At 37.0% G+C, this 26650-nt stretch overlaps 1 protein-coding gene across 3 annotated transcripts in view; it reads right to left on the reverse strand.

Annotated features, from left to right (window-relative positions):
• LOC106078853 (bone morphogenetic protein 1-like) overlaps positions 1 to 22841 on the reverse strand; it is a 42920-nt gene extending 20079 nt beyond the window's left edge. Inside the window, exon 1 of one of the 3 annotated variants that reach the window (XM_056026841.1) lies at positions 22546 to 22841. The gene's annotated coding sequence lies outside the window, so the exon portion shown is untranslated. Of the gene's footprint in view, positions 1 to 10288; positions 10501 to 22545 lie in introns of those variants that run through there. The other 2 variants (XM_056026843.1, XM_056026842.1) reach the window with 2 other exon arrangements.
• Positions 22842 to 26650: the final 3809 nt, after the last annotated feature.

A 26650-nucleotide genomic window follows, 5' to 3' on the forward strand; every position in this document is an offset into this window, starting at 1 on the left:
ATCAGAATATAAGACAGAGAATAAAGAAGCAAGAGAAACCACAATCAGAATATAAGACAGAGAATAAAGAAGCAAGAGAAACCACAATCAGAATATAAGACAGAAACAAGAGAAACCACAATCAGAATATAAGACAGAAACAAGAGAAACCACAATCAGAATATAAGACAGAAACAAGAAACCACATCAGAATATAAGACAGAGAATAAAGAAGCAAGAGAAACCACAATCAGAATATAAGACAGAGAATAAAGAAGCAAGAGAAACCACAATCAGAATATAAGACAGAGAATAAAGAAGCAAGAGAAACCACAATCAGAATATAAGACAGAAACAAGAGAAACCACAATCAGAATATAAGACAGAAACAAGAAACCACATCAGAATATAAGACAGAGAATAAAGAAGCAAGAGAAACCACAATCAGAATATAAGACAGAAACAAGAGAAACCACAATCAGAATATAAGACAGAAACAAGAGAAACCACAATCAGAATATAATAGAAAGAATAAAGAAGCAAGAGAAACCACAATCAGAATATAAGACAGAAACAAGAGAAACCACAATCAGAATATAAGACAGAAACAAGAGAAACCACAATCAGAATATAATAGAGAGAATAAAGAAGCAAGAGAAACCACAATCAGAATATAAGACAGAAACAAGAGAAACCACAATCAGAATATAAGACAGAAACAAGAGAAACCACAATCAGAATATAAGACAGAAACAAGAGAAACCACAATCAGAATATAAGACAGAAACAAGAAACCACATCAGAATATAAGACAGAGAATAAAGAAGCAAGAGAAACCACAATCAGAATATAAGACAGAGAATAAAGAAGCAAGAGAAACCACAATCAGAATATAAGTCAGAGAATAAAGAAGCAAGAGAAACCACAATCAGAATATAAGTCAGAGAATAAAGAAGCAAGAGAAACCACAATCAGAATATAAGACAGAAACAAGAGAAACCACAATCAGAATATAAGACAGAAACAAGAGAAACCACAATCAGAATATAAGACAGAAACAAGAGAAACCACAATCAGAATATAAGACAGAAACAAGAAACCACATCAGAATATAAGACAGAGAATAAAGAAGCAAGAGAAACCACAATCAGAATATAAGACAGAAACAAGAAACCACATCAGAATATAAGACAGAGAATAAAGAAGCAAGAGAAACCACAATCAGAATATAAGACAGAGAATAAAGAAGCAAGAGAAACCACATTCAGAATATAAGTCAGAGAATAAAGAAGCAAGAGAAACCACAATCAGAATATAAGACAGAAACAAGAGAAACCACAATCAGAATATAAGACAGAGAATAAAGAAGCAAGAGAAACCACAATCAGAATATAAGACAGAGAATAAAGAAGCAAGAGAAACCACATTCAGAATATAAGACAGAGAATAAAGAAACAAGAGAAACCACAATCCATGGGCGTAGCCAGGATTTTTTTTCGGGGGGGGGGGGGTTGGGAGAGTAGATTTTTTTTCTCTCCCCCCCCCCCCCAGGAAAAAAATTATATGTATTTATGTGTGTGTGTGTGTACATAATCTTTATTATTTCTGACCCTTCATTCTTTCGGAAGACGTTTATTGTGCCCTAGAATAGGTTCTTCCATGAGTTAGTGGAAAAATTCCCCGCCATTACTAGCATGGGGGTTTGTGCCCTAGAATAGGTTCTTCCTGTAGTTAGTGGAAATATTGTTGACTCCCCGTCAATGTCAGCAAGGGGATCTGGGGGAGCGCTAGGAGCTCCCCCAGCGTGGGACGAAGCCCCGCCGCCAAGCACTATTTCTGATATTGAAATCCAACAAAATGCATATTCTGAGGTATCTACAGTGCATTTTCCTGCTATTAAAAAGTTCTATTTCAAAAACCTAATGTGCTATTCTTACTGACTTAGACCCTCCCGCGCCGTTCGGCCCATTTGCTGTTAAGCTGTTTCCATAAAATTGTAGATTCCCCACCATTACTAGCAAGGGGGTCTGGGGGAGCGCTAGGAGCCCCGTCGCGAAGCACTATTTCTGGTATTGAAAGCCAACAAAATGCATATTCTGAGGTATCTACACTGCATTTTCCTGCTATTAAAAAGTTTTATTTCAAAAACCTAATGTGCTATTCTTACTGACTTAGATCCTCCCGCGCCGTTCGGAGCATTTGACGTTAAGTTGTTTCCATAAAAATCTGTCACTGGTAATGTCTGAAGCCTCTTCCCACCTGCTATGAGGACCTCCATGAATGATTGGCGTCAAATTGTACTAGGATATCATTGCAACTCTTCTTATGCGTAATTCATTTTGTCGGAGAACATGTCCCGCAAACCTCATACGTCGCTCTCTCACAATCTTACTAAGGGGTCGACTCCCAGTTCGGCATTGGATTTCCTTGATTTAGACCCGATCTCTATAACTGACTCCTAAAATCTGTCTTAGCCATCTTTGTTGAGCCACATTTAGTGTTTTTCAATTTCGGCAGATGACTGTACACTGCAGTTTATTAATGGAGCCCTGCCACTGGTAAAAATGTGTAACCTCTCTTGAATACGCTCTTGGAATTAAGTGACTGTAGTTTGCTTTAGATTTTATATCGAAAAGAGAAGTTTTATCGTCAAAATCATCTGTTGGGGGTTTTCCACCTCAAAATGCTCTGTAGAGGGATCTTAAACTCAAAACCATCTCGAGGGGTTTTAAACTTTTAAAAAAAGCCATCTGTAGAAGAGGGGTTTAAACTCAAAACCCCCGATTGGATTGTCTACCCTCAAATAATTTTAGTGTGTAATTTCCTTTTTTTTTACATTGAAGAGGTATTTTTAGTATCAAACCTCTCTGAATGGGGGTTTAAACTCAAAACCCCTTTTAGCTCATAGCATTTTGAGTGCGTAATTTGCTTTTTTTCTTACACTGAAGATGTATTTTTTATCCTCAAACCCCCCTGGCGAGGGGTTTAAACTCAAAACCCCTTTGGCTACGCTCATAGATTCTAGAGTGAGTTTTTTATTTATATGGAAGAGGTACTTTTGTGCTTCAAACTCCACTGGACGGGAGTTTAAACTCAAAACCCCTTTGTCTACACTAATAACATTTTTAGTGCATAATTTGCTTTGTTTTTATTATTAAAGAGGTATTTTTTACCTTCAAACCCCGCTGAAGTGGGGGTTTAAACTCAAAACTGAGTCAAAACCCATGTAGTTACACTCATAACATTTTGAGTGCGTAATTAGCTTTTTTTTTTTATATTGATGAGGGGGTTTATCATAAATTTTAGAGGGGGTTTTAAAATCAAAATCTTCCTTAACTGTGCTCTTGGAATTAGGGGATTTTCGTTTGCATTTTTTTGTTTTGTTTTGTAAAAACCCCAGGTAGAGGGTTTAAAACTCAAAACCCCTGGTAGGGGTTTTTAAATTCAAAACCCCTCGTAGGGGTTTTTAAACTCGAACCTCCCTGGTAGGGGTTTTTAAACTCGAACCCCCCTTGTAGGGGGTTTTAAACTTAAAACCCCTTTGGTTGTGCTGGGCAAGTGATGGTTTAGTATTAAAATCTCAACTAAAATAAACAAAATCAAAGCAAAAATCAGTCACTAAATTCCGACTCCCCGCTTCGGGGGGGGGGGGGGAATTTCATTTCGGGGGGGGGGGGGTTGAACCCCAAACCCTCCCCCTGGCTACGCCCATGCCACAATCAGAATATAAGACAGAGAATAAAGAAAGAAGACAAACCATAATGAAACCTATAAAAAAAAGAATGTTATAAAACAAGGGAAGTTATTTGTTTCTTAAATCTCTTGTACTTTAACAGAACTCTTGGCTTCGTTCAATTATAGAAACTAACCATTTACAAATGAAATGAAAGGAAGTAGACACGCTTACTGGAGACCCGGAGACCATCATTGTTTGTAGACATTGGGAAGTGGCTCTGATTTCCTTATGACAAAAGATATTTTAAAAATTAACGAATTTCAAGGACAACTCATTTTTTGTTTAAAAGACGTAAATGATTTATTAAAAAATTTATTGAACATATTTGACCCTTGATAAGACGTTCTGGGACCATTGGGAGTCCCTAAACCAGAAAACGGAGTCTGGCCAATTGTATTTTGGGCAACTCTGCAATATGTCCTTGAAATGAAAAAAATTAGAATAGTTACCTAATCAATAAACTTTATCGATTTTTATACCTAACTAGAATTGTTGGAACTTCTGTAGACACGTTGGAGATTAAACATAATGCCTTGAACTAAGAATCGTCAAAAGCACTGAACATTAATCCTTTTGACTACAGAGAAGTTTTTAACTTGATGACGTAAAATATGAGATGGGGGATTTGTTCACTAAAGAACACACAGATAAAAATAGTTTATTGCAGCAAAGACGTGCTACATCGCTAATATTAATGTGTATTCAATGAAATCATTATTAGTAGGTTTTTGTTCAATGTCAGCCTGGCCTAACTGATGTTACTGACCATTGATGTTTTTCTCTAAAAGGTTCATCTCTCATACAAGGACTCAATAAAGAATTATTTCCGTGTGTTTGAAAGTTTGAGTTTCTCAATTGTTTATGGTGGAATTGTTGTACCTCAATTATATGCTATGAGACTCTGCTTATCAAATGTTGTTTTAAATTACATTCGACTTATATACCTACTAAATACATTCTTTCTCTTTTAAAACAAAAGTCAACCATTTATTCTAAATTTAAGTGGCTTGAATAATGGAAAATCCTTCATTTAGTAATACAAATATTTTTTCTTAAATTCTTTGGAAAATGAATAAACCACTTGCATGAATATTTTACGTCTGCGACGTTGCCAATTTTAACCCCCGTGTTTTTTTTTTACTATCAATAGTGAATAATTGTAGATATAGTTTAGACATCGATAAACTGCTTGCATATTTAATTTTTAAAAATTAAAAGATTTGAATTTAGAAAAAAAAAAGTAGCCGTAGCATCAGAAATTGTAACATCTAAAATATCATGATATCGGATTTTCGATAACTTTTCTAGTTTCTGAGATATAAACGGGACGAACAGACTGACGGACAGATATTACCAAATAAAAACTAATAGCGCTTTATCCCATTTCGAAGCCCTATAAAATAGAGATTTTAAAAAAAAAAAGGTTTAATGTCTTCTCAAAGAACTTAAACATTGCAGGCGTTTCTTTAACAGAGATAATTTGATCCTATATGTTTTCCATATTTTAATCTAGTAAGCGAACAATGATTCTCTGCGCTGACTGAGGCAAAATATGTAGGTCGCAGATGGGGCTGTGTAGCCACCGAAGACAAGCCTTATTATTATTATTATTATTAGTCGTGCATGTTTATTAGAGACTTAAACTCAGCCTGGTCATGGGTTTTCCTAGCTGATTAAGGCAACCCATTTAATGCTCCAAGATTACTATGGAAGAATGAGCATTTATACATATTTGTCCAAGAATATGGGATAATAAATGTGCATTTGTGTCTTTCTAAGTATTCTGTTTTTGTTTTTTTTTGTTTGTTTGTTTGTTTGTTTTTTTGTAGTGGTTTCCTGGGTCGGGTGTATCTTTTATAAATAGGGAAGTGACATTGGCTTTTTTTACAGTCCTTCGCTACTCTACCGCGTTAAAGTGATGCCCTCCCTCCCCACCCCCACACACACAATCGAAACTTGTTTACTGAGCACTCTATAGCATGAAAGACGCACTATTTAACATTTTTAAATATATATTCTTTGTAAAATATCTAATAGAACATGCCTTTTTAAATATATATATTCTTTGTAAAATATCTAATAGAACATGCCTTTTTAAATATATATATTCTTTGTAAAATATCTAATAGAACATGTCTTTTTAAATATATATATTCTTTGTAAAATATCTAATAGAACATGTCTTTTTAAATATATATATTCTTTGTAAAATATCTAATAGAACATGTCTTTTTAAATATATATATTCTTTGTAAAATATCTAATAGAACATGTCTTTTTAAATATATATATTCTTTGTAAAATATCTAATAGAACATGTCTTTTTAAATATATATATTCTTTGTAAAATATCTAATAGAACATGCCTTTTAGGGGGCGGCCCATGTAGACCACGATAGCATGACGCTCACAACCCCCCCCCCCCACACACACACACACACACAAACACTCAAACACACACTTGTTTTATTGTGCACTTGTCCCATTTCTATGTTACAAACTGGCCGCTTCCTTTTTGAAGTAGCACCAAGTCACATTTCTGAATGAACGCTCCAAACGCCGTTAGGTTATTGGGTTCACTCCCTTTGCGTATTTTATTTCACAACTTTCTAAAGGGAAATGAGAAGGTAACTCCATTGAAAAGTTGATTACAGGCAAAAAGTCGGTCAGTGGATCTCAAACTTCAGATTGCAAGATTTAGAGGGATGAGATGAAAACTCAGCATGCACAGAGAAATCTTTTTTTGTTTTATTTCAAGTGAACCTTATCATTGGGGGAGTTGCCGGTTAAGTCAGGGTTACAACTAATGGCTTTCAAATATTTGTTTAACTCCATCAAACGTATGGTACCCATTGAAGCTGAGCTGACTCAAGATGATCTCCTAAAATTTAATTCAGTCTTTATCAAGTTCATAACCCCAAATCCTTTGGCTCGAAAGCCCGAGCTCTACCAAATGACATCATCAGTTCCCAGCCTGTGGGAATTAAAAGGAACAACTACAAATAGTTCAATCTAAATGTCTTATTGAAATCAGCGGGTCGCAATGTGTCAATGGTTTAATAAAAGAATTCAAAAGTTCTAGAGAGTTCCAAATAGTCGCTGCAGTAAGTGAGCTAAACCCTTGATAAGACATTCTGGGACCATTAGGAGTCCCTAAACCATAAAAACGGAGTCTGGCAAATTGTATTTTTAAAATGGATTAAAAAAAAATTACTTGTACAGTCTGTAGCAAATTTGTATTGCCTTTTAAAATTGACTATTTGATCCCATTGACTTTCAGCTGCTATTTTCTTTTTTTTTTTTTTAACATTTTGAATTGTTATTTTCTATAACCCGTCAAGGATGTGTGTGATGTTTGTGTGATGTGTGTGGATGTGTGTAGGATATGTGTGTGTTCACTCTATTAGATGTATGATGAGATGAAACTCTATTCTCTAGCTATCGAATGCAAACACGAACATTCAAATAAATAAGACAACTTAATTCGTTTCATTACTCATAAGCTGAAATCGCTTCAAAATCCTTAAAACTAACTTTTGGATCAAAATGAAATTAAATTATAGAACTGATATAAACTACTTTAAGTGAGAAAAATAGCCTCGTCTATTCTTCGATAAGATTATCTTTTAAACTGATTCCACTCAAAAGAAAAAATCTCCGTCGGTAGGCCTAAAAATACTTATGAGAGAGAAATATGTATGTATTTATCGAGATTAATTAACGCACAAGAAATTACAGAGACCTGTAACTTTATTGAGGTCAGTGACAGTAAAACAAAGTATGTCTCAATGACAAGAGACCATCAGACAGAGGGACACTATTAAAATAACTGCCCACCAGTTTGAAAATATTGAAACGATCACATATCTAGGAAGTAAAATACATTCCAAAAACATCCACTAGAGATAACCGAACGAATAGCAGGAGGCAACATGACATTATAGAGCACCCACCAGTTACCTAAAAACACAAAAATATCATGTAAAACAATAATATATATATATATATATATACAAAACCATAATAAGAATAGTAGTCATGTAGGCAAGAGAGACCTGAACATTGACAAAACAACAACAGGACTTCTGCTAAATACTTGGAAAGTAAAATTCTTACAAAAATCTTTGGTGCTAGACAAGATGATAATGGATGGACTACAAACGTTAATCCTACGATAAAATACCAATTATATGAAGACAGAAACAAAAAAAAAAAAACAGACTTCGTTGGGCAGGTCACTTTGAAAGAATGTCAGAGAACAGAGTAGCAAAAAATAGTATACCAACAAAAACCAAAAATGCAGGCGACCAAAGGCAGACCACGAATAAGTTGGATTGAAGATGTAGAAGCACAGATCTACAAAACTTAGATTTCGGGCATGGAGACAGAAAGCTAAAGAGGTCTGAATGAAAGGCCCTGAAAGCCAGAGCATCAAAGCTGAAGCTCCACTGGGATGAGTGGATGAAGGCCATGAAAGCCAGAGCCAAGAAGCTGAAACTCCACCTGGGGTGGGTGGATGAAGGCCATGAAAACCAGAGCCAAGAAGCTGAAACTCCACCTGGGATGGGTGGATGAAGGCCATGAAAACCAGAGCCAAGAAGCTGAAACTCCACCTGGGATGGGTGGATGAAGGCCATGAAAACCAGAGCCAAGAAGCTGAAACTCCACCTGGGATGGGTGGATGAAGGCCATGAAAACCAGAGCCAAGAAGCTGAAACTCCACCTGGGATGGGTGGATGAAGGCCATGAAAACCAGAGCCAAGAAGCTGAAACTCCACCTGGGATGGGTGGATGAAGGCCATGAAAACCAGAGCCAAGAAGCTGAAACTCCACCTGGGATGGGTGGATGGATGTAAGGACTCAGTCCTGGATTCAGTGCATGTGACCTGTAACAATATCCTGTAGTAAAAGCTAACATAAAACTTTATAATCCAAACAAATCAACAAACAATCCAACTTCCTGTTTTCCAAAAGTTGCCAGTGTTTACAAAAGCAATAGGTTGTCCGTCAGAATAAATTCAGCAGTGTCAAACGGTGCCAAGATTCTGTCAAAATGTATTCACTACTTCTTATATTCTCTTTACTTGTAATACATATATCCTAACGACCGCGCAGGCCTATTTTTTTATGTATGTATCATAAAACTATGGATGCCATACGCCATACACAATAAGTCTGGTCAGAAATCTTTCGTTTTTTTAAAGTACGAAACTCAATGCACTGAATGAATGCTAGCTCTATGAGGTTTTCCAGACGTTTGTTTTGAGAGTGAGGTAAACTCGTGCAGTGTAGATTACAACACAAATCAAATACAGGCTTAAAACAAGTAGCATACATTTTCGAAAGACAATTCCTCCTTTATAAACCAAAAGACACCTCACGAGAGAAATTACTTTGCTCTTGATAACTAATGAATGATAGATTCAGTGGCGTAGCAAGGCACTCATGGGTCCGGGTTCGAGAATATCTCCCCACAATACGACAAATTGGGTGTGTGACAAAAAATTGAGCAATCTGAATGTATTGGTACATTTATCAAAAGACATTTCAATGCCAGTGCAAGAATCGTACCTTTTTTTGTGTAAGTAATTATATCACTAGGTTTGATTAAGTTATGACTTTCTGCAAGTCTTAAAAGTTAATGTTTGTAGAACGTCTCAACAGAATCAAGCGACCTTTTTTTAAAATCGGTTTTCACAAAAGTACACTTTTATTTTCACTTTGGTGTCATCCAAAGTACTCACGTGGCCCCCCTTCCCAACTGGTCATGAGTCATGGTCTCAAGCGCAGTGAGCCCCTTCGCGCCATGGTGGTTATGCCACAGGCTGTGGGCCCCTAATGGCCGTGGGCCCGGGTTCATTCGCACCATGGATGCTACGCCACTGGATAGATTTAAGAAAAATATTTTTAAACCCTTTCCAAAACTGCCACCCCCTCCCTAAAAAGAGCATGTATAAATCTCCTCAGAGTGAAATTCTAATAGTAGACCAATAGATCCGGAAGTAGAAGACGGTGCGGAAATGTGTTTATTTTTTTTTTTAGTGAATCAATGTTGGAATACCCGTAGATGTAGGCCTACATGTGTTCAATATATAGAGAGTATTTTGACATCCAGACCAAAATTAATTTTAAAGATTCTATTGCAAAAAATCATAACAATTAAACCAGAGTTTTTTCCAGTATGGCCTAATAACTATTAATTCTTTTCCCAAAGATATACATCAACTGTCAAATTTCTAGGGAAATCGTTAGAGCCATTTTCGAAAACTCTGTCCCCAAAGTTTTTTTGTTTTTTTTTTCCGATGAAGAATTTGCGAACTAAATAGAGGACTTGTTAAAAAAAATGTAATGCAAATATATATATATATTATATATATATATATATATATATATATATTATTTCAACAACATTTCTAGTTTTTTTAAATATAAGTTATTTAATTATATGAATCTCGAATCAACGTAATTGGTTACGTAGTACGTTCGGTTTCCGACCAGCGGGTCTCGAGTTTAAATCCTGTTAAAAAATGGTACTTTTTAAAGGCCTTACAAATATATATACATATTACTTACCTGTAACGTAATAACTATATTGTATATAAAGTATTAACACCAAGGAAGTCTAGTCCTTACCTAACACTTGATGACCTTAAAAACAATTGACTACAGTCGATGGTGACGCTCTACCTTCTGGTATGGCCTAATCTTATATACTACAAGCAGTTGTAGAGAGACACGCAGATGATTGCGATAACTATACTTCATCCTTCTCTCTCTCTCTCCTCTCTCTCTCCCTCTCTGTTACTACGCGTGACACACTTTGATCCCCCCCCCCTCCCTTTTTCCTGTCTGAAGTCCCCCTAGTCTTCCAGGCATAAGTGACGTCAAGTTCCAAGACAAAGTCGGCTATCTGATACCGGAAGTCAACCTTGGGGTCATTGTCAGACACTCCCTTCTCGTACACACAACACACACACACACACACATTATTGTTCATCGTTGGCGCAGTTTCGCGATGTTCGTGAATAAAGGGAGATAAAACGACAAAACAAAAAAGGAAACAGGTCCGGACCGTTGCAGTCGTCAGCACGTTGTGGCTGTAACTGTCCACACCTTGATGTCAAGCACTCAGGCGAATACAAAGTCATTGTCTATGACGGCATTTCCTGACCTATTTAGTTACAGTTTGTTTTCTTTCTTCCCACTATTAGCTTGCTCATTTCGGAACATGAAACCCATGACACTAAGTTCTAATTTTCTTTCATTAAAAAAAAAAAGAAGCATATCTCATGATCTTTAATCAGCATGTGCAGTATTTCTCGTGGCTACGCAGGCCCTACTTTCTTTAACCTACATATTTTGCCTCATTCGATGCAGACAAAGTCATTGTTTTGTCGGGAGGGGTCAACATAAGTTCTCTAGTAGCTTTCTTATAGCCTACGTTTATAAGCTGTAGACACCTATACCTTTACTAAACACCTATACCTTTACTAAACACCTATACCTTTACTAAACACCTATACCTTTACTAGACACATATACCTTTACTAGACACATATACCTTTACTAGACACATATACCTTTACTATACACATATACCTTTACTAGACACATATACCTTTACTAGACACATATACCTTTACTAGACACATATACCTTTACTAGACACATATACCTTTACTAGACACATATACCTTTACTAGACACATATACCTTATACCTTTACTAGACACCTATACCTTTACTAGACACCTATACCTTTACTAGACACCTATACCTTTACTAGACACCTATACCTTTACTAGACACATATACCTTTACTAGACACATATACCTTTACTAGACACATATACCTTATACCTTTACTAGACACTTATACCTTTACTAGACACATATACCTTTACTAGACACATATACCTTTACTAGACACCTATAAACCCAGAAGAGAAGAAAGCCTAACAAAGGGAAAAAAACCATTAAAATCTTTGATTCAAGTTTATTTTATAAAACGTAACTAGCTCAAAGAGTGTACAATTAAATAGCACATTTCTGAAACAAAGCGACTTTTCAAAGTACCGGTCGCTAATTCTTCGCGCTAAGATTATTTGTGGATATTTGCTTCAGACAGTACAAGTAATTTACTTATTTTTAATCAATTTCTACTTTATCTTCAAATACTGTAGTAAACTAAACAATCATATTTTATTTTTCATAATGAGTCTTTACATTGGGGGAGGCCACATGCAAACGTGATATTACTGATACTCAACAATAATAAAAAATACAAAATATAAATTACAGTATATATATATGTAACACTATGTCTTCAGAATCCGTAGGCTTGGAAGATAAATAAATTAAACTAAAAAATAGTAATAGTTCTTAATATTAATAAAATTAATTCTTGGAGTGATAATTAAATTTTTTTAATAAAAAGTCACGCACCACAAGTTTATGTACGAAATTTCAGTTCCTTGGGATAATAAAAAGTTCTTAAAATAACGGATATAATAGTTAATTTTTTGACTTGACGAACACGTGACTTAACTGAGATACATCTCAGTGAATCGGGGGCGTGGGGGCTGAATGGTAAAACGCTTGGCTTCCGAACCAAGGGGTCTAGGGTTCAATATCGGTGATGACTGGGATTTTTAGAACGCCCCTGAGCCCACCCAATCGGTTAGGTCAGTCGGCCATGTTCTGGCCACATGACGCCTTGGTTAACTGTGGGCCTTAGAAACAGATGACTTTTACATCATCTGCTCTATAGATCGCAAAGTCTAAAAACATTTTTCATTTACGCATGAGTGAGTTTGTGAGACGATACGAAAAGTCGCGGAATAAAATGTCGTTGTGGTAGAGAGCAGAGTGTAGACCGGACATTTTCACAATTTAGGTCAATGCCTACCGCACAGAGGGCATGACCCCCAACAAAGGAGAGATGTCCATTTTCTGGACGCCTGCTAACGCTATTATCAGTTGATTAGGAGAGAGAGCTGCTTACAGAGATGGTGACACAAGCAAACTAGCTCAACAAGAACTTGGGAGGGGGAGATAATATAAAAATATCATAGTTTGAGTTGCTGTTCTTTACTGGTACCTCCCCCCCCCAACCTCCTCCACCCCACCTCTTAAAATAAAATAGGACAACCTGGCAACTTAATATGAATAAGCTTTGAAACTGTAAATGAATAGCACTTTTTTTTTTGGGGGGGGGGGAAGTTTACTTGTACATTTTTTGTCCGAGTTTTCAAAACAAGATCTATACCTTTTGTATTTTTTGTATTTTTTTTTTAATAATAGTCAATTAGAAATCATTATTAAGAATTAAAGATAGTAGGTTAATACCGAACAACCACGTTGGCAATACCAGCAGTGGATTACGTCCAATCCATTCTATCATCTCCCACAGCGTTAAAGGGATTGAGCTAGCGTGAGTCATCCATCTTTCGACTCAACAGACCGTGAAGTCGACTTCGCCACAAGTGAAATCGACCAGCAAAGTTCATTATCTCCCAGCCAGTAACTTAAAAAGTCGAACCGAGCCAAGATTTTGTTGTTGTTGTTGTTGGTTTGCTTATAGGCCAGAACGTAAAGGTTAGCAGAGGAAAGGGTTTTAAACATTGACATTTTCTACTATGTTCTTAGACTGTCTTCTTACGTTAGTGGGCCTATATCCGGTGCCGGCTTTACTACATGAGATACAGGGCTCATTGGTGTTCACTGGAAGTAGATTGTGAAGACAGAATCAAACTACACACAGACAAACGCAGGCAAAACCCATAAACGCACATGCATAATAAGAAACTATACACACACACACACGAACTCAGACACGGGTGCATTGACACATACACAGATATAAACTAGCACATACACCGTCAAAGTAATTGAGAAGAAAAATGAAACAGTGATTGGACGTTGTGTAAGATTGGCCTACGTGGATAACGAAACGAGGGTGTTGGGTTCAAATCCTAGACAAGACATTTTAAAACTTCGTACGTTTCTGATTTAGTGAAACTTTAATGGGTACCAGCATCAGTTGGAGGCAAAGGACTCCCAATGTATTTCATTTGCTTCAAAGCAGATAAGTCAGTGATGTGCAAAATACGACCAGCGGGCCATGTCTTATCACTGGCACTGTTTATCCACCCAGCCCCCTTTCATAGAAAGTTCTGCATTAAACTGGGGAAGATCTGTATCATTGGATTGCAACATTTTTTTTCGTTGATGAGGGTCCTAATTTGTTTGTCGGAAATTTATATGGCTCTTGGCTCATATGTCGGAAATTTACATGGCCCTTGAGTGCAGTTTTGTTTGGTGTGTCTTGAAGAAATTCTGACGAGCTCTTCCCCAGTTCCACCAAGTCTCTGAGATACCATTGAAACTTGCAGAGCGTTGACGTGGTCTCATTACCCAGTGACACCATTGGGAGGAACTAAACCGTCTTCCCCTCTCCTCCCCCCCCCCCCAAACCAAACGGGGCGTAGTGGCCGAGTGTTAATGAGAACCTAGGGATCACAGGTTCGGATCCGATGAAATTGTAAACGTCGGGATCATTAGGAAGTCTCTAGCCGAGTAACTGAGTTGGGGGAAAGCGAGGGCGATAGGTCGTTGCGCTGATAACACAACACTCTCGTCAATCCTCACAAGAGAAACAGAAGAGCTGTTAAAACAGAAATGCTATAGTCCTAACTTCTGTTTCATTTAAAAAATAAAAAAAAAAACACTGTGTCATAATTATAGGTCAGAGTCAGTCAGAATATAATTTTACTTGTATAGGCGCTACCTCTGTGTGTGTGTGTGTGTGTTGTGTGTGTGTGTGTGTGTTTTTAAATAGTGTGTGAACTATTAAAAGGTTTCGTTCCAATTAATCTCTTAGAACGACTTGTTTGTGCTCTTTAATTGTTCGGAATATGGTAACAGACAGGCCTTCAACCTTGAACTACTTGCACTGAACCTCTCACACTAATTTTCATTCACCCAATAGTCCCCATGTAGTAGCTTCTTGTACATCTACTCTCCCACCCCCATTTTTTTTCTCAATTAACCGCTCTCTCTCTCTCTTTCTCTCTCTCTCTCTCTCTCCCCTAGAAGACAATTTTTTTAATTCAAGCAACAGCGCGTAAGATAAGAATCAAACTCCTTCGGGAATTCCCTTTGAAGCTCAATGTGTCAATATTAGCCTAGACAAAGTCAAGATGCCTTTAGGTTGGTAGTAGACCCTGCTTGGATAGTATCCAGAGATCAGTCGCTAGCCTCTATCCGTTTTAATCTATTTCATAAGGTCTGAAGCGACACAATATCATTTTTATCTCCCGTGAATACTTTGCATGTATTTATAGTTTATGTTTTAAAGAGGACGCCCGAAACGACAAAGACCTAACGTATAGAGAACAACAACTTGTTTACACACTTGGATAGACACAAGAATAACAACACATTTCTAAACCATTATGCTGGGACAAAGACAAACAAGACCATTTTCAAGTTCCATTTGAATACAGATACGATATATTATTAACAACAATGTCTAGATTGTAGACTGTCAGTAACATGAATACGGACCTGATATTCCTTTTTTACCCCCTTTTTGTTGTTTTAAAGTGTATTTGTTATAAAGAGTAGCACGCCCTGTTGCGGTGATTAACAGTCGCATTCTTGTACTGCCAACAATGGAAAAAAGCAGCGCTATTGCAAACATCAAGTCTTGTGTCTATTAGGAACGTTCCCGATAAACCAAACAATGTCAAGGTCGTTAAATTGAAGGCCAATGTTGCCAACTAGATTCTGTTGGCGTTGAAGATCTTTATTGATTTTAAGAAACCTTTCCACACAGAATGGCATGGGACACTCTGGGCGACAATGGAAAAGTACAATGTCAATTAAAACATAATAAAAGTAATTCTAGAACCTCTAGAAGCAGGCCACTAGTGCAACGTACAACAACAGCAACAGCATGGGAGACTGGTTTAAACCGCCACAAGGCTGCCTACTTTGACCAACTCTTTTCAATATCTTCCTTGAAAGGATAACGGAAGATGCTCTCGTCTGTAAGCATTCAGGGGAAGAATGATTAACTTGCGCTTTGCAGACGACATAAATGGTCTTTCAGAGACAGACGGAGCGCTAGCTGACTAAATGATTCGCATAGACAAGACTTCCGCACATATCGTATGCAAATTAATGCCGAAAAAAACACAAATCATGGTTCTTTTCAAAGGGACATCAGTATTGAAGATGAAAAGCTGACATGTGTCAGTAGTTTCAAATATCTCGGAGCGATCGTCTCAGATGAAGAAACCAAACCTGAACTACTGGCCAGAATTGCACAGTCCATTGCAGCACTTGCAAAACTCAAAACAATAACTAAATAACAAAAAAATGAGCTACAAATAGAAGAGCTTAGTAACTTGATTCTACTATACCATAATATTTTTTAAAAAATACAACTTTAAAACAAGCAAAATATTTTTAAAATCCTTTTTTGGGGGGGCTTATCTAAAGGGGGAGAACTCCGTCCTTAAAACTATATTTACCAGTAATGTACAAGTCATTTCCCTTATTCGATATCAAACAAAATAATTAATTACCAATAATTAATTGATTAATTAACTATTTTTGTTTATTGATTCATGTTTTGTAAGGTACAATAAATAATTGTTTAAAGTACCGACTTGGTCGGAGAAATAGTGTTAACAATTATTTAATGGGAAACTAAACCCAACAAATTTAGCCTTACCTGTGAATACTGAAGTATTAGTTTCCCTTGTTGCTATAAAACAGAATAATGGATTTAAAAAGTGATAATGTGCCAGTAATTAATGGCCTAATTGGTTACTTTTTTTTATTCATTCATGTCTTGTCTAGGTCAGTGAATAATTGTGCGAAGTTTCAGCTTGATCCTAGAATGGGTGTGGGAGAAATAACGTGTACACGCCTTTTACCAGACAGACAGACAGATAGACATACAGACAGAGTGAGTTGATATACGCTTTGTAAAAGCTACAACTTATCTTAACACTTCTCTTATTCTGAACATCGAATACAACAAAAAAAGTTTGCAATTGAAAGTTTGTCCATCTTGGATGTCAATCTCAAACTGAAACTAAATCTTTTTAAACGAATTATGACATTATGAATTTTCAGGTGTAATGACATTTGCATTTCTTCCATACAGGCAAAGCCATGACACAATTGGAAAGTAACGAAAGTATTCTTGCTTGCTTCTGTTACGAGTTTTTCTTCCTCGTCAAATTTCATTACACCAACACCTCCTCGGGTAATTGAAACGCCCCAAGGATGATGAGGTAATTATCACTAAGGAAAAAGGGGGCGACACTGTTGGTGGTAAATGAAATGAGTTTTATTTCCTAATGTTGGGTTTCATATATATATATATATATATATATATATATATGAAAGATTGTATCGGATGTATTACTTCACGTCTGCTAGAGAGGAAGTGAAACAAAGGGAGGTCACTGAGACTAGACATCTGCTCTTCAAAGATGATTTTTTTAAAGCAGACGTTGATTACCTCACAGAAAGCGGTAATATTATAGTGATTGCATAATGTGTGTTTTCCTATGCTTCAGATGTTCACCGCCTTAAAAAAAAAAGTTTTTGTTTCCCATCTAAGTGTGAGAGACTGATGTAGAGACCCGGGTTTTAGTTCAAACCACATCTCTCCAAGGTCATGTGAGAGTCTTTTTTCATTTGTGTACATGCCTACGGCTTTTTTTAGGAGTTGAAGCGAGATGGTGGGGAATTGAACGGGTAGTACAAATTCATGAGTTTCCCACAGGCATACATACATACGCAGAAAGTGACAAACACACACACACACACACCCTGCTACACACCTACACCATAAGACCTGATATTTTTTTTTAAAGATTATATCAACTCACTCTGTCTGGTAAAAATGTTTGTACATGTTATTCTGCAACACCCAATCTCGGATCAAGATGAAATTTTGCACAATTATTTATTTTACCTGACAACACAAGAATCAACAAAACAAAATTAACCAATTAGTTAATTAACTATTGGAACAAGTAATTAATTATTTTATTTGATATCTCGAACAAGAGAAAGAAACTGAATTAGCCCCCTTTATTGCTCCCCCCCCCCTCCTTTTTGTTTTCCAGAAACAACACATAGTAATATAATATCTCAAAATAATTACAGCATATTATGAATAGTCACTAGCTGCTCTAATCAACAGTTGCATTAGTACTTAATAAACAAGATTAAAAGAGAAATTAAAATAAAACTTACACAAATTGTCAAAGAAAAAACACTACGAACTTTTGCATTGATGTAGACAGAAAAAGATCAACAAACATTAAAAACAATTCGTTCAATAGAAGCACCCTCATCCAAAGCTCACCTGAAACTTTCCCCTAGTCAATAGAAGCACCCTCATCCAAAGCTCACCTGAAACTTTCCCCTAGTCAATAGAAACAGCTAATCGACTGATTCATGTTGCGCTAGATGAGATAAAACGTCTCTCGCACACAATTAGCCGACAACAAAGGGAACAAACAGGAATTATGTTTTACAATGTAAGAACACGACATCAAACGTGATCAAGCAAATAATCACTTTGATTATAAATCTGATGATTACAGTGCGTCGCATGTACTTTGAATTTTTATCCTCTTTTTAATACGTATTGTTGTTTTTCTTATATATTTATACATAAAAGTTTTTTGAAAGTTTATTAGGAGGAAAAAAAAGAAATTTCGAGACTCCTTTTTATTCCAACATTAAGTTTTTAAAGTTGAGTACAGACTTTAAGGATTGTAAAGTGCTTTGGCGTAATGAAAATGTCAACACGCAGACTCAATTATTCGAAGTGAAAGTACACTGCTACGTTTCCGGCCTTGCAGCTAAATAGTCCTTAGTCCAGTGGTAGCCAACCTATGGGGCGTTGGGCGATTACAAGTGGCGCCTACCACCCCAGAGATAATACGAGTTTTTATGCAAATCCCTTCCACTACAACTGCTACATCAGTCTATTACCATACTATCATATAGGTATATGATTTTGATGGAAACAATTACACAGGGTGTGAGACTGCCAAACATGCCCAACCTACTATGTTTCTAGTGTATGAAAGGGAGTTCATGTTTGAGGGGCACGTCTGCATTAGAAGGGAAACAAATATATTGTTGCACGAAAACAAAAGGTTAGCTGCCCCTGATCTATACTATAGTCACTCTAGTGAACATACGATATATTGTTACGTATACATTATTGAGACAGAAAAAAAAACAAATATGTTTACTATCATAGACTTCGTTCAGTTTAGTCGTTACATTTCTTTCAACTTCAATCTTACAAGAACTAGACGCATCATAACTAATGAATGTTAGATTATATATATATATATATATATAGATATATATATATATATATATATATATATATATATATATATATATATATATATATATATATATATATATATATAGATAGATAGATAGATAGATATAGATAGATATATATAGATAGATATATATATAGAGAGAGAGAGAGATATAGATAGATAGATAGATAATACTTTAAAAATACTCGAATTGTAATCATAGATATAGATATATATATATATATATATAATATTTTTAAAATACAAAGCTTATTGTAATTGTAATTGTATTCCTTAGTTTGGATCAGTCATGATGAGTCATGTAATTACATTTATAATAAATCTAGACAATGGGAGGAATGGGTGTCGAAATCGCTAAATGTGTCAGCCCTAAACGGATGAAGCCAACTAGTAGCACTTTCTACGGCTATGAAATTATTTCGAAAAATGTATTTGATTAAAACAGTAGTACACTGTAGAGTCTGTGAAAGATTTGATTTTAAACACGACGCTCAGATGGCCTTTTGATAAGAGAATATTATAAAAAATTTAACAGTTTCATAAGTTCCATAGTCGTAGCCTATCCATGCGGCCCTTTCGGTGGCCCTACAGGCCCATTTGGGTACAAACTTTTTACCATGCAGACAGGCAGACAGACAGAGTTGATATTATCTTTGTAAAAACGACGGATTATTTTTTACCCCCCCCCCCATTAGCCCATAGAAAGAATCCTTGTTAAACGAATGTATAGATCTACTAGACTTTAGTATATTCCTTTAGATCAAGACTTAGAAGACAAAGCACAAAATTTTACTGAAAATCATTTAATAAGCTCTTCAAGGAATGCGGAAATAGCTGAAGATGTAAAGTCTTTTCAATATAAACATTGTCTCGTTGTCAATGTTTCCCAGTGCGGCCAATGATCTAGTAATTCTTTTCTCAGCGATATACATCAACTGTTACATTTAGAGCCGTTTTCAAGATCAGTTTCCAAGTTATAAAACCCGAAAGTTTTAACGAAGCTGAGTTAGAGGTAGAAAATCTTGGGGGAAAAAAATCGTTGCTTCATGAGACGTCACAAAATAAAGAGCCTTTTAAATATGGTGTTAACAGAGCTACACTCATGTCCTTGTAGGTTCCGGCTAATATAGTGGACTCAAAATACATCCACAAATGCGTGACATCTCGTTTACATCAGAAGAAGATAGAACTAACAACGCACAACAATCCAACAATACATGATACAGAAAACGTGTTGCTAGACATCCTACAGTCAAGTTATGCATAGCAACTTATCTAACTTGTGGTACTGAAAACTAGTCACTAGACATTGTATAGTCAAAGTTATGCATAGCATTGTATGATATCACACAAGGAAAGCATAAGACATGCAACCATGTATGAAGCATCCATCAGAGTAAGGATAGTCCCCCAACAATGTATGATACCCCCAAATGTGCTATAGAGCTTGACAAAGAAACAGCAGTAGCACAGTCAGCTCCAGATGTTTCTGCCATGTTTACATCAGCAGGAGGATTACACCGTCAACACTTCATGAACAGCAGGCAATAACAAACTCTCTCGCCCGAGGTAGGGGGGAGGGCGCCGACTCTGCCAGGATGCCGGAGCTAATTGTTCACCTGTTCCTTAACTCCCTCCCCTACTCCTCTCTCTCACTCTCTCTTACTTTTTCCCCAACCTGTTTACACCTGCACCTTTAAAGATGTTCAATTTGACAGTACAAGAAGAGTGACAGGGGCGTCGCTTGCTGGGGAGAAGAGAAGGAATAACGGTGGATTCGAACATTACTGTAAGTAATGGAAAATAATAATAATAAGGCTCGCTTCGAGTCCGAAGATTAATGAATGCAGTAATTTCCCGTGGCTACGCAGCCCCAGCCGTGACCAACATATTTTGCCACCTCAAAAGGGCAAGGATAACCATTGTCCGCCGGTGGTCTATTAAGATTTTCTTTTCGCCGTCTGAGTCTGTCCTCGGCAGCGGATTATCTTTTGGTCTCAAATGTGTATCCCGCGGCCTTTGTGAGTGACTTCCAGCTGTCTCGTTATGAGGCCGAATGCAACAAGGAGCTCTCTTCTATGTCAGCTAAGCTAGCACCTAAGCTGGTCTTTAAAGCCATTCCGTGGGGCACCCCTGTTACGTCGACCACCTTTTAGCTCACCAAAAAGGACTGCTTTTGGCATACGTTCGTCCCCCTTACGGAATAAAGACCTGTGAGGTGGCTACGAGCTATTGGTCTAAACTGCCCGTAGGTTGTGACGTTGCAGGTCAGTGTTCAGGCCTTCTCTAATGAGTGGCCTCACTTGAGCAAGCCAGAGACGACTCCAGAACGCCACAGTGAAAAGACGCGTTGTCGTAGTGGGTTAAGTTTTGTTGAAGTGACTATTTCCTATTATTACTAAAGTCTACTACATTGATTTCATTGCATTTCAAGTTCAACTTGTATATATTAGAAGCTACTCAAGTTATTTCAAGTTGTATAAGCTGTCTATCAGCAGTTTGGTTCCACAAGTCAACGACAGTCCACAAACAGTAGTGTTATATCACTACGGAACAGATACAATTGGCTGCGTATTAGCAGGAGATATGTTTAGTGATTCAGACATAGATCTATGTAGCGTGCGTGAAATTGTAAAGAAAAAAAAAAGAATGCTGAATAAATAAAATTTATGTTTTTTTTGAGAGTAGAAAAGAACTTCAGTTTGGGGTCTTTTCCAGTTTCTTTTCGTATCAAGTCAACCCAACGCATAGTCATTGTCAATTAACATTACGAACGGAAAAGCGTAGGCCTACTTACACGCTATATTTCTTAGGATGTATATTGATCTATGTTTGTCTGTCTGTCTGTCTATCTATCTATCTATCTATCTATATATCTATCTATCTATCTATCTCTCTCTCTCTCTCTCTCTCTATATATATATATATATATATATATATATATATATATATATATATATTTATATATAGATTATATTATATAGTCTATATATTTTCAGTGTAGGTGCATCTATCTAGATCTATCTCTATCTAGAATATATCTATACATGCATACACTTCTCACTATTTCTCTTGTACTGATATATATATATATATATATATATATATATATATATATATATATATATATATATATATATATATATATATATATTCTAGGAGGATGCCACACAGTTCATGAGACAAGATCACATCAACCATGTTATATTTATATTACGATTTAAAAAAAAAAAAGCCATTCCAAACCGACTGGTTTCGAAAAGATGATATCACACTATCACTAGCAACACACATGCTCATTTTGAAGTGCTCTATTACACCCGAGTCGATTACAAACAGAAAAACTAGGCCCAAGGTCTAGTCCTGATCTAAGCTATTTATTATATCACCCAAAGACGGGATGAAGAAATAAGAAAGGCGGCGCCGACTTACCGTTCTTGGTGTAACACGAAGTCAAGGAGCTTTTTCAAAGCGTTTGTTTCCCCCCTTTCTTCAGGGTATTGGTGTAGTCCACGTGAAAGTAGATCTAGATTTTGGTTACGCTAGCGACACTTTGTTCAAAGTACACAGTCACATCAGACACTCTCACTATCCGCGTCCTGACTGAAGGCAGTCCCGTTAGTAGGATCCTTCTCTCTCTCTCTCTCCCTCTCTCTCTCCACCTGATTCATAGAACCCAATACCTGGGACTTGAGAGGCTAGAACACACACACACATAAACAAGCACACTCAGACCACTTTTTTTTTCTTATTTTATTTATTTTAACTCTCTCTCTCTCTCTCTCTCTCTCTCTCTCTCTCTTCAATAAAATCCCAGGGTATACACACCGTATCGCGTCGCCGTGAACCTTACTAATGCGGTGCTTAAACTTTACGGCTAAGTTGTGTGTGTGGTGGAGAGGAGGAAAGATGGGGGGGGGGGGATCCCTTCGTCGCACCACCCCACGCTTCCCGTGCTGAAACAGGCGACAGGAGATTCGATCAAAGCTGCGGAGTAGACAATGGGCTAGAGACGACAGGGTATTGTCTGGGTAGTGCATTTAGTCACTGGAAGTTACTTAACTTAGCCTTTTGGAGTTCTAACTCATTTTTAGTTTGTTTAATATATACTAGTCGACCCACGGCGTAGCATACGCCGCTATTTTGCAGGGCCGGCCTTAGGCCACTGCAACCTATGCGAACGCAGTGGACCCCGAACTTTCATAGGACCCGCTCTAATTCTATGTGTAAATTATTAAATTAAACCATTTTATAACGTATAACAAATTGCCCGCGGCCTCCTGATTTACCAGGAGCTCCTGGAAATCTCCTGAAATTGCAAAATACATGAAAAAGTCCTGGAAATCTCCGGAAATTATTAAGATCTTTTGAAAACTCATACAAATCTCCTGAAATATATAGACAAAAAAAAAAAAAAACACGGCATTATGCAATACCCGTAATTGTGTGGAATCTGGTGAAAGAAGCTTCTCGCGCCTCAAACCAATGAAGAATTACTTGAGGTCAACAATTCTCGTAGATAGATTGAAACATTTGGTACTTCTTGCTATTGAGCGTGATCTATGTAGGAAATAAAACTTTTATGATTTACTGTATGACTACGCTACAGACAAGGCTCGTAAAGTAATTCTGTACGTAGTAAAGAATGAACAAAAAGCAAATACGAATTTATTTTCCAATACAAAGTCTTAATTTTAAATTATCATCCGTATCCCTACCAAAACTTGGCCCCGCAAAATCCGTTTCTCACAGGGCCCTACAATGGTTAAGTCAGGCCCTGCTATTTAGTGACGGGTGAATACAGAGTATATTACTTGTTCTCCCCCCCCCCCTTTTTTTTTTGCCGCTACGTGAGGTAGAAATAAAATAAAAAAGAGTGAACTTTCCTGGTCACAACGGTCTGTCCCTGCTATTTAGTGACGGGTGAATACTACTTGTTCTCCCCACCCCATCTTTATTTTCCTGGCGTAACTCTAGTTCGTCCGACTTGCAGAAATAAAAGAGTGATCTTTCCTTTACTTCTGCTTCTTCTCGTCCAAACTCTTGAGCCACGAAGAGAATTATATATATATATATAGATAGATAGATTGTTATGTTATTAACAAATATAAAACAAATATATTCATGCTTTATGTCTATTTAATATAATAATATGATCAACTAAACAAACATGTTATATTAGTCATTGAATTCTAATGGTCAGTTTGGGGACTGAACCAAGATTAATCGTTATAGTAGGCTTGAGCACAGACCTGTGACGTAGCAACCTGTGGTCAGTGGAGACCAATCAAGACCAACCGTCATAGAAGGCCTGAACACCGACCTGTGACATCGCAACCTGTGGGCAGTTTAGACCAATAGCTCGTTGCCACGTCACACGTCTGAATCGTTGAATAAATAATCGCAAATATTCTTCAGGTTTTGAAGCACAATAAAAATTATTTGAAATATAATCTTGACAGTGAATTTTTGACACGTAGCAAAATTAACAACCCCGATTTTGTTACCCCCCCCCCTTTTTTTTTTTTAAATTTACTTTGCAAAATATATTATTTCTAGTTAATGCGAAGTTTAAGTTTATTTTTAGCTTCCTGTCATTGGGACATCCACTCACGTGGCAAAGATATTTGAGTTTGACATAATATTCAACATCCTTTAAACCAAATGACGTCATTAATGAAATCAATCACTTTAACAATAGCTATTACAGCTGTCCCCCCCCCCCCCCCCCAAAGCTTTCCCCAATGAAACAGTATTTCGTTGCCAGTGGTAGAGAATTAGTCATCGCCCAACGTTCAATGGGCAGTGGTCAAGAAAAAAAAATAGCCGCTACGCGCAGTGAGCGGTCCAGTCTGTGACTGCCCATAAAGAAGTGAGAAGGAAAGGGAGATAAAGCGCACGCCCCGAGACGTGTTACAAAAGAGTTCAATTTCCCTGTGGCGTGTGATGGTCATCAAAGACATAGGGGGGGGGGGGGGACAGCAATGGACTAACGTTGACCGATTCATTTAGCAGAGAGGGACGATTGGGCCAGTATGACTGTGGTTGGGAAAGGTCAATAGGATAGGTAGCTTGTATATCCAAGACAGTTATACTACTACACTTCTGAAGTAACGTCTGAAATTTATTAGATGAGATTAGCATGCATGACTAGATTGATACATGAAACGCATATGACGTAATTATCTTTCTTGTTACGTAACGTCTGTAATTTATAAAATAAGATTAACATGTATGGCTACATGAAACGCATAGGACGTAATTATCTTCTCTTTTGAAGTTAACGTTTGTAATTTATAAGATAAGATTAATATGTATGGCTAGATTGATACATGAAACGCATAGGACGTAATTATCTTCTCTTTTGAAGTTAACGTTTGTAATTTATAAGATAAGATTAATATGTATGGCTAGATTGATACATGAAACGCATAGGACGTAATTATCTTCTTTTGTTACGTAACGTCTGTACTTTATTGAACGAGGTATCTGAGCGGTAAAGCGCTTGGCTTCCCAACCCGTTGTCCTGGGTTCGAATCCTAGTAAAGACGGATTTTATAATTTCCCAGCTCTAATGGGTACCTGACATTAGTTGGGGAAAAGTAAAGACGGTTGGTCGTTGTGCTGGCTACAGAAACAGACCTTTACATCATCTGCCCTATAGACACAAGGTCTGAAAAGGGAACTTTTTACCCCTGAGCAACTTGACATAATAAAACTGTGCGGTTAGAAATATTTTTACATTTGTTTTTTTTTTTAGCTTTTATCTTTCTCGGTGTGCTATGATCCTATAACTTGTCTGGACCAGTTGGGAAAGGGGGAGGGAAGAAAGGGGTATCTTGGTGAATGGTTACATGATCGTTTTTAATTGCATAAAAATGTTCACTTAGGGTTCAGGAGTCCTCAAGGAACTAATTCAACGTATACCATTACATCTGTCAAATGCGATTTCTTTCCCTTGTTCAAGATATCAAAGAAAATAATTAATTACCAATAATCAAATTGGTTAATTTATTTTTCACTGATTTTTGTTTTGTCAGGTAAAACTAATAATTGCGCAAAATTTCCAACTTAATCCGAGATTGGGTGTAGGAGAAATAACGTGTACAAACTTTTACCAGACAGACAGACAAACAGACAGGGTGAGTTGATATAAGCTTTGTAAAAAATACACGTCTTGCTGTCACTCGTCTCTCGCTTGTTCTCCTCCTCTTCAACAGTCTACTCATTCATCTGAACAAGACCACCTCGTGGTTTCATCAGAATCTATTCAGCCTACTCAACCCAAATCATCCGCTCACCTTTACGTAGGGCTACAGCAGAAACACGCACTTACATTCTATAACACAGATGGTACATTTCATTGGACGAGATCTGGGCTACTTTTTATTGACCACAAGAAAAATATTCTATTATTAGTACTATTGCAGTATCACTAACTCACAATGTTAAAAAAAAAAGCTAAATGAAAAAGAACACATATAAAATGTATGCTTGTAGGCCAAGGAGAGGCGTAGCTAGGGTGGGGGGGGGGGAA

Source organism: Biomphalaria glabrata, chromosome 4 (assembly GCF_947242115.1).
Source record: "Biomphalaria glabrata chromosome 4, xgBioGlab47.1, whole genome shotgun sequence".
Taxonomy (NCBI): domain Eukaryota; kingdom Metazoa; phylum Mollusca; class Gastropoda; family Planorbidae; genus Biomphalaria; species Biomphalaria glabrata.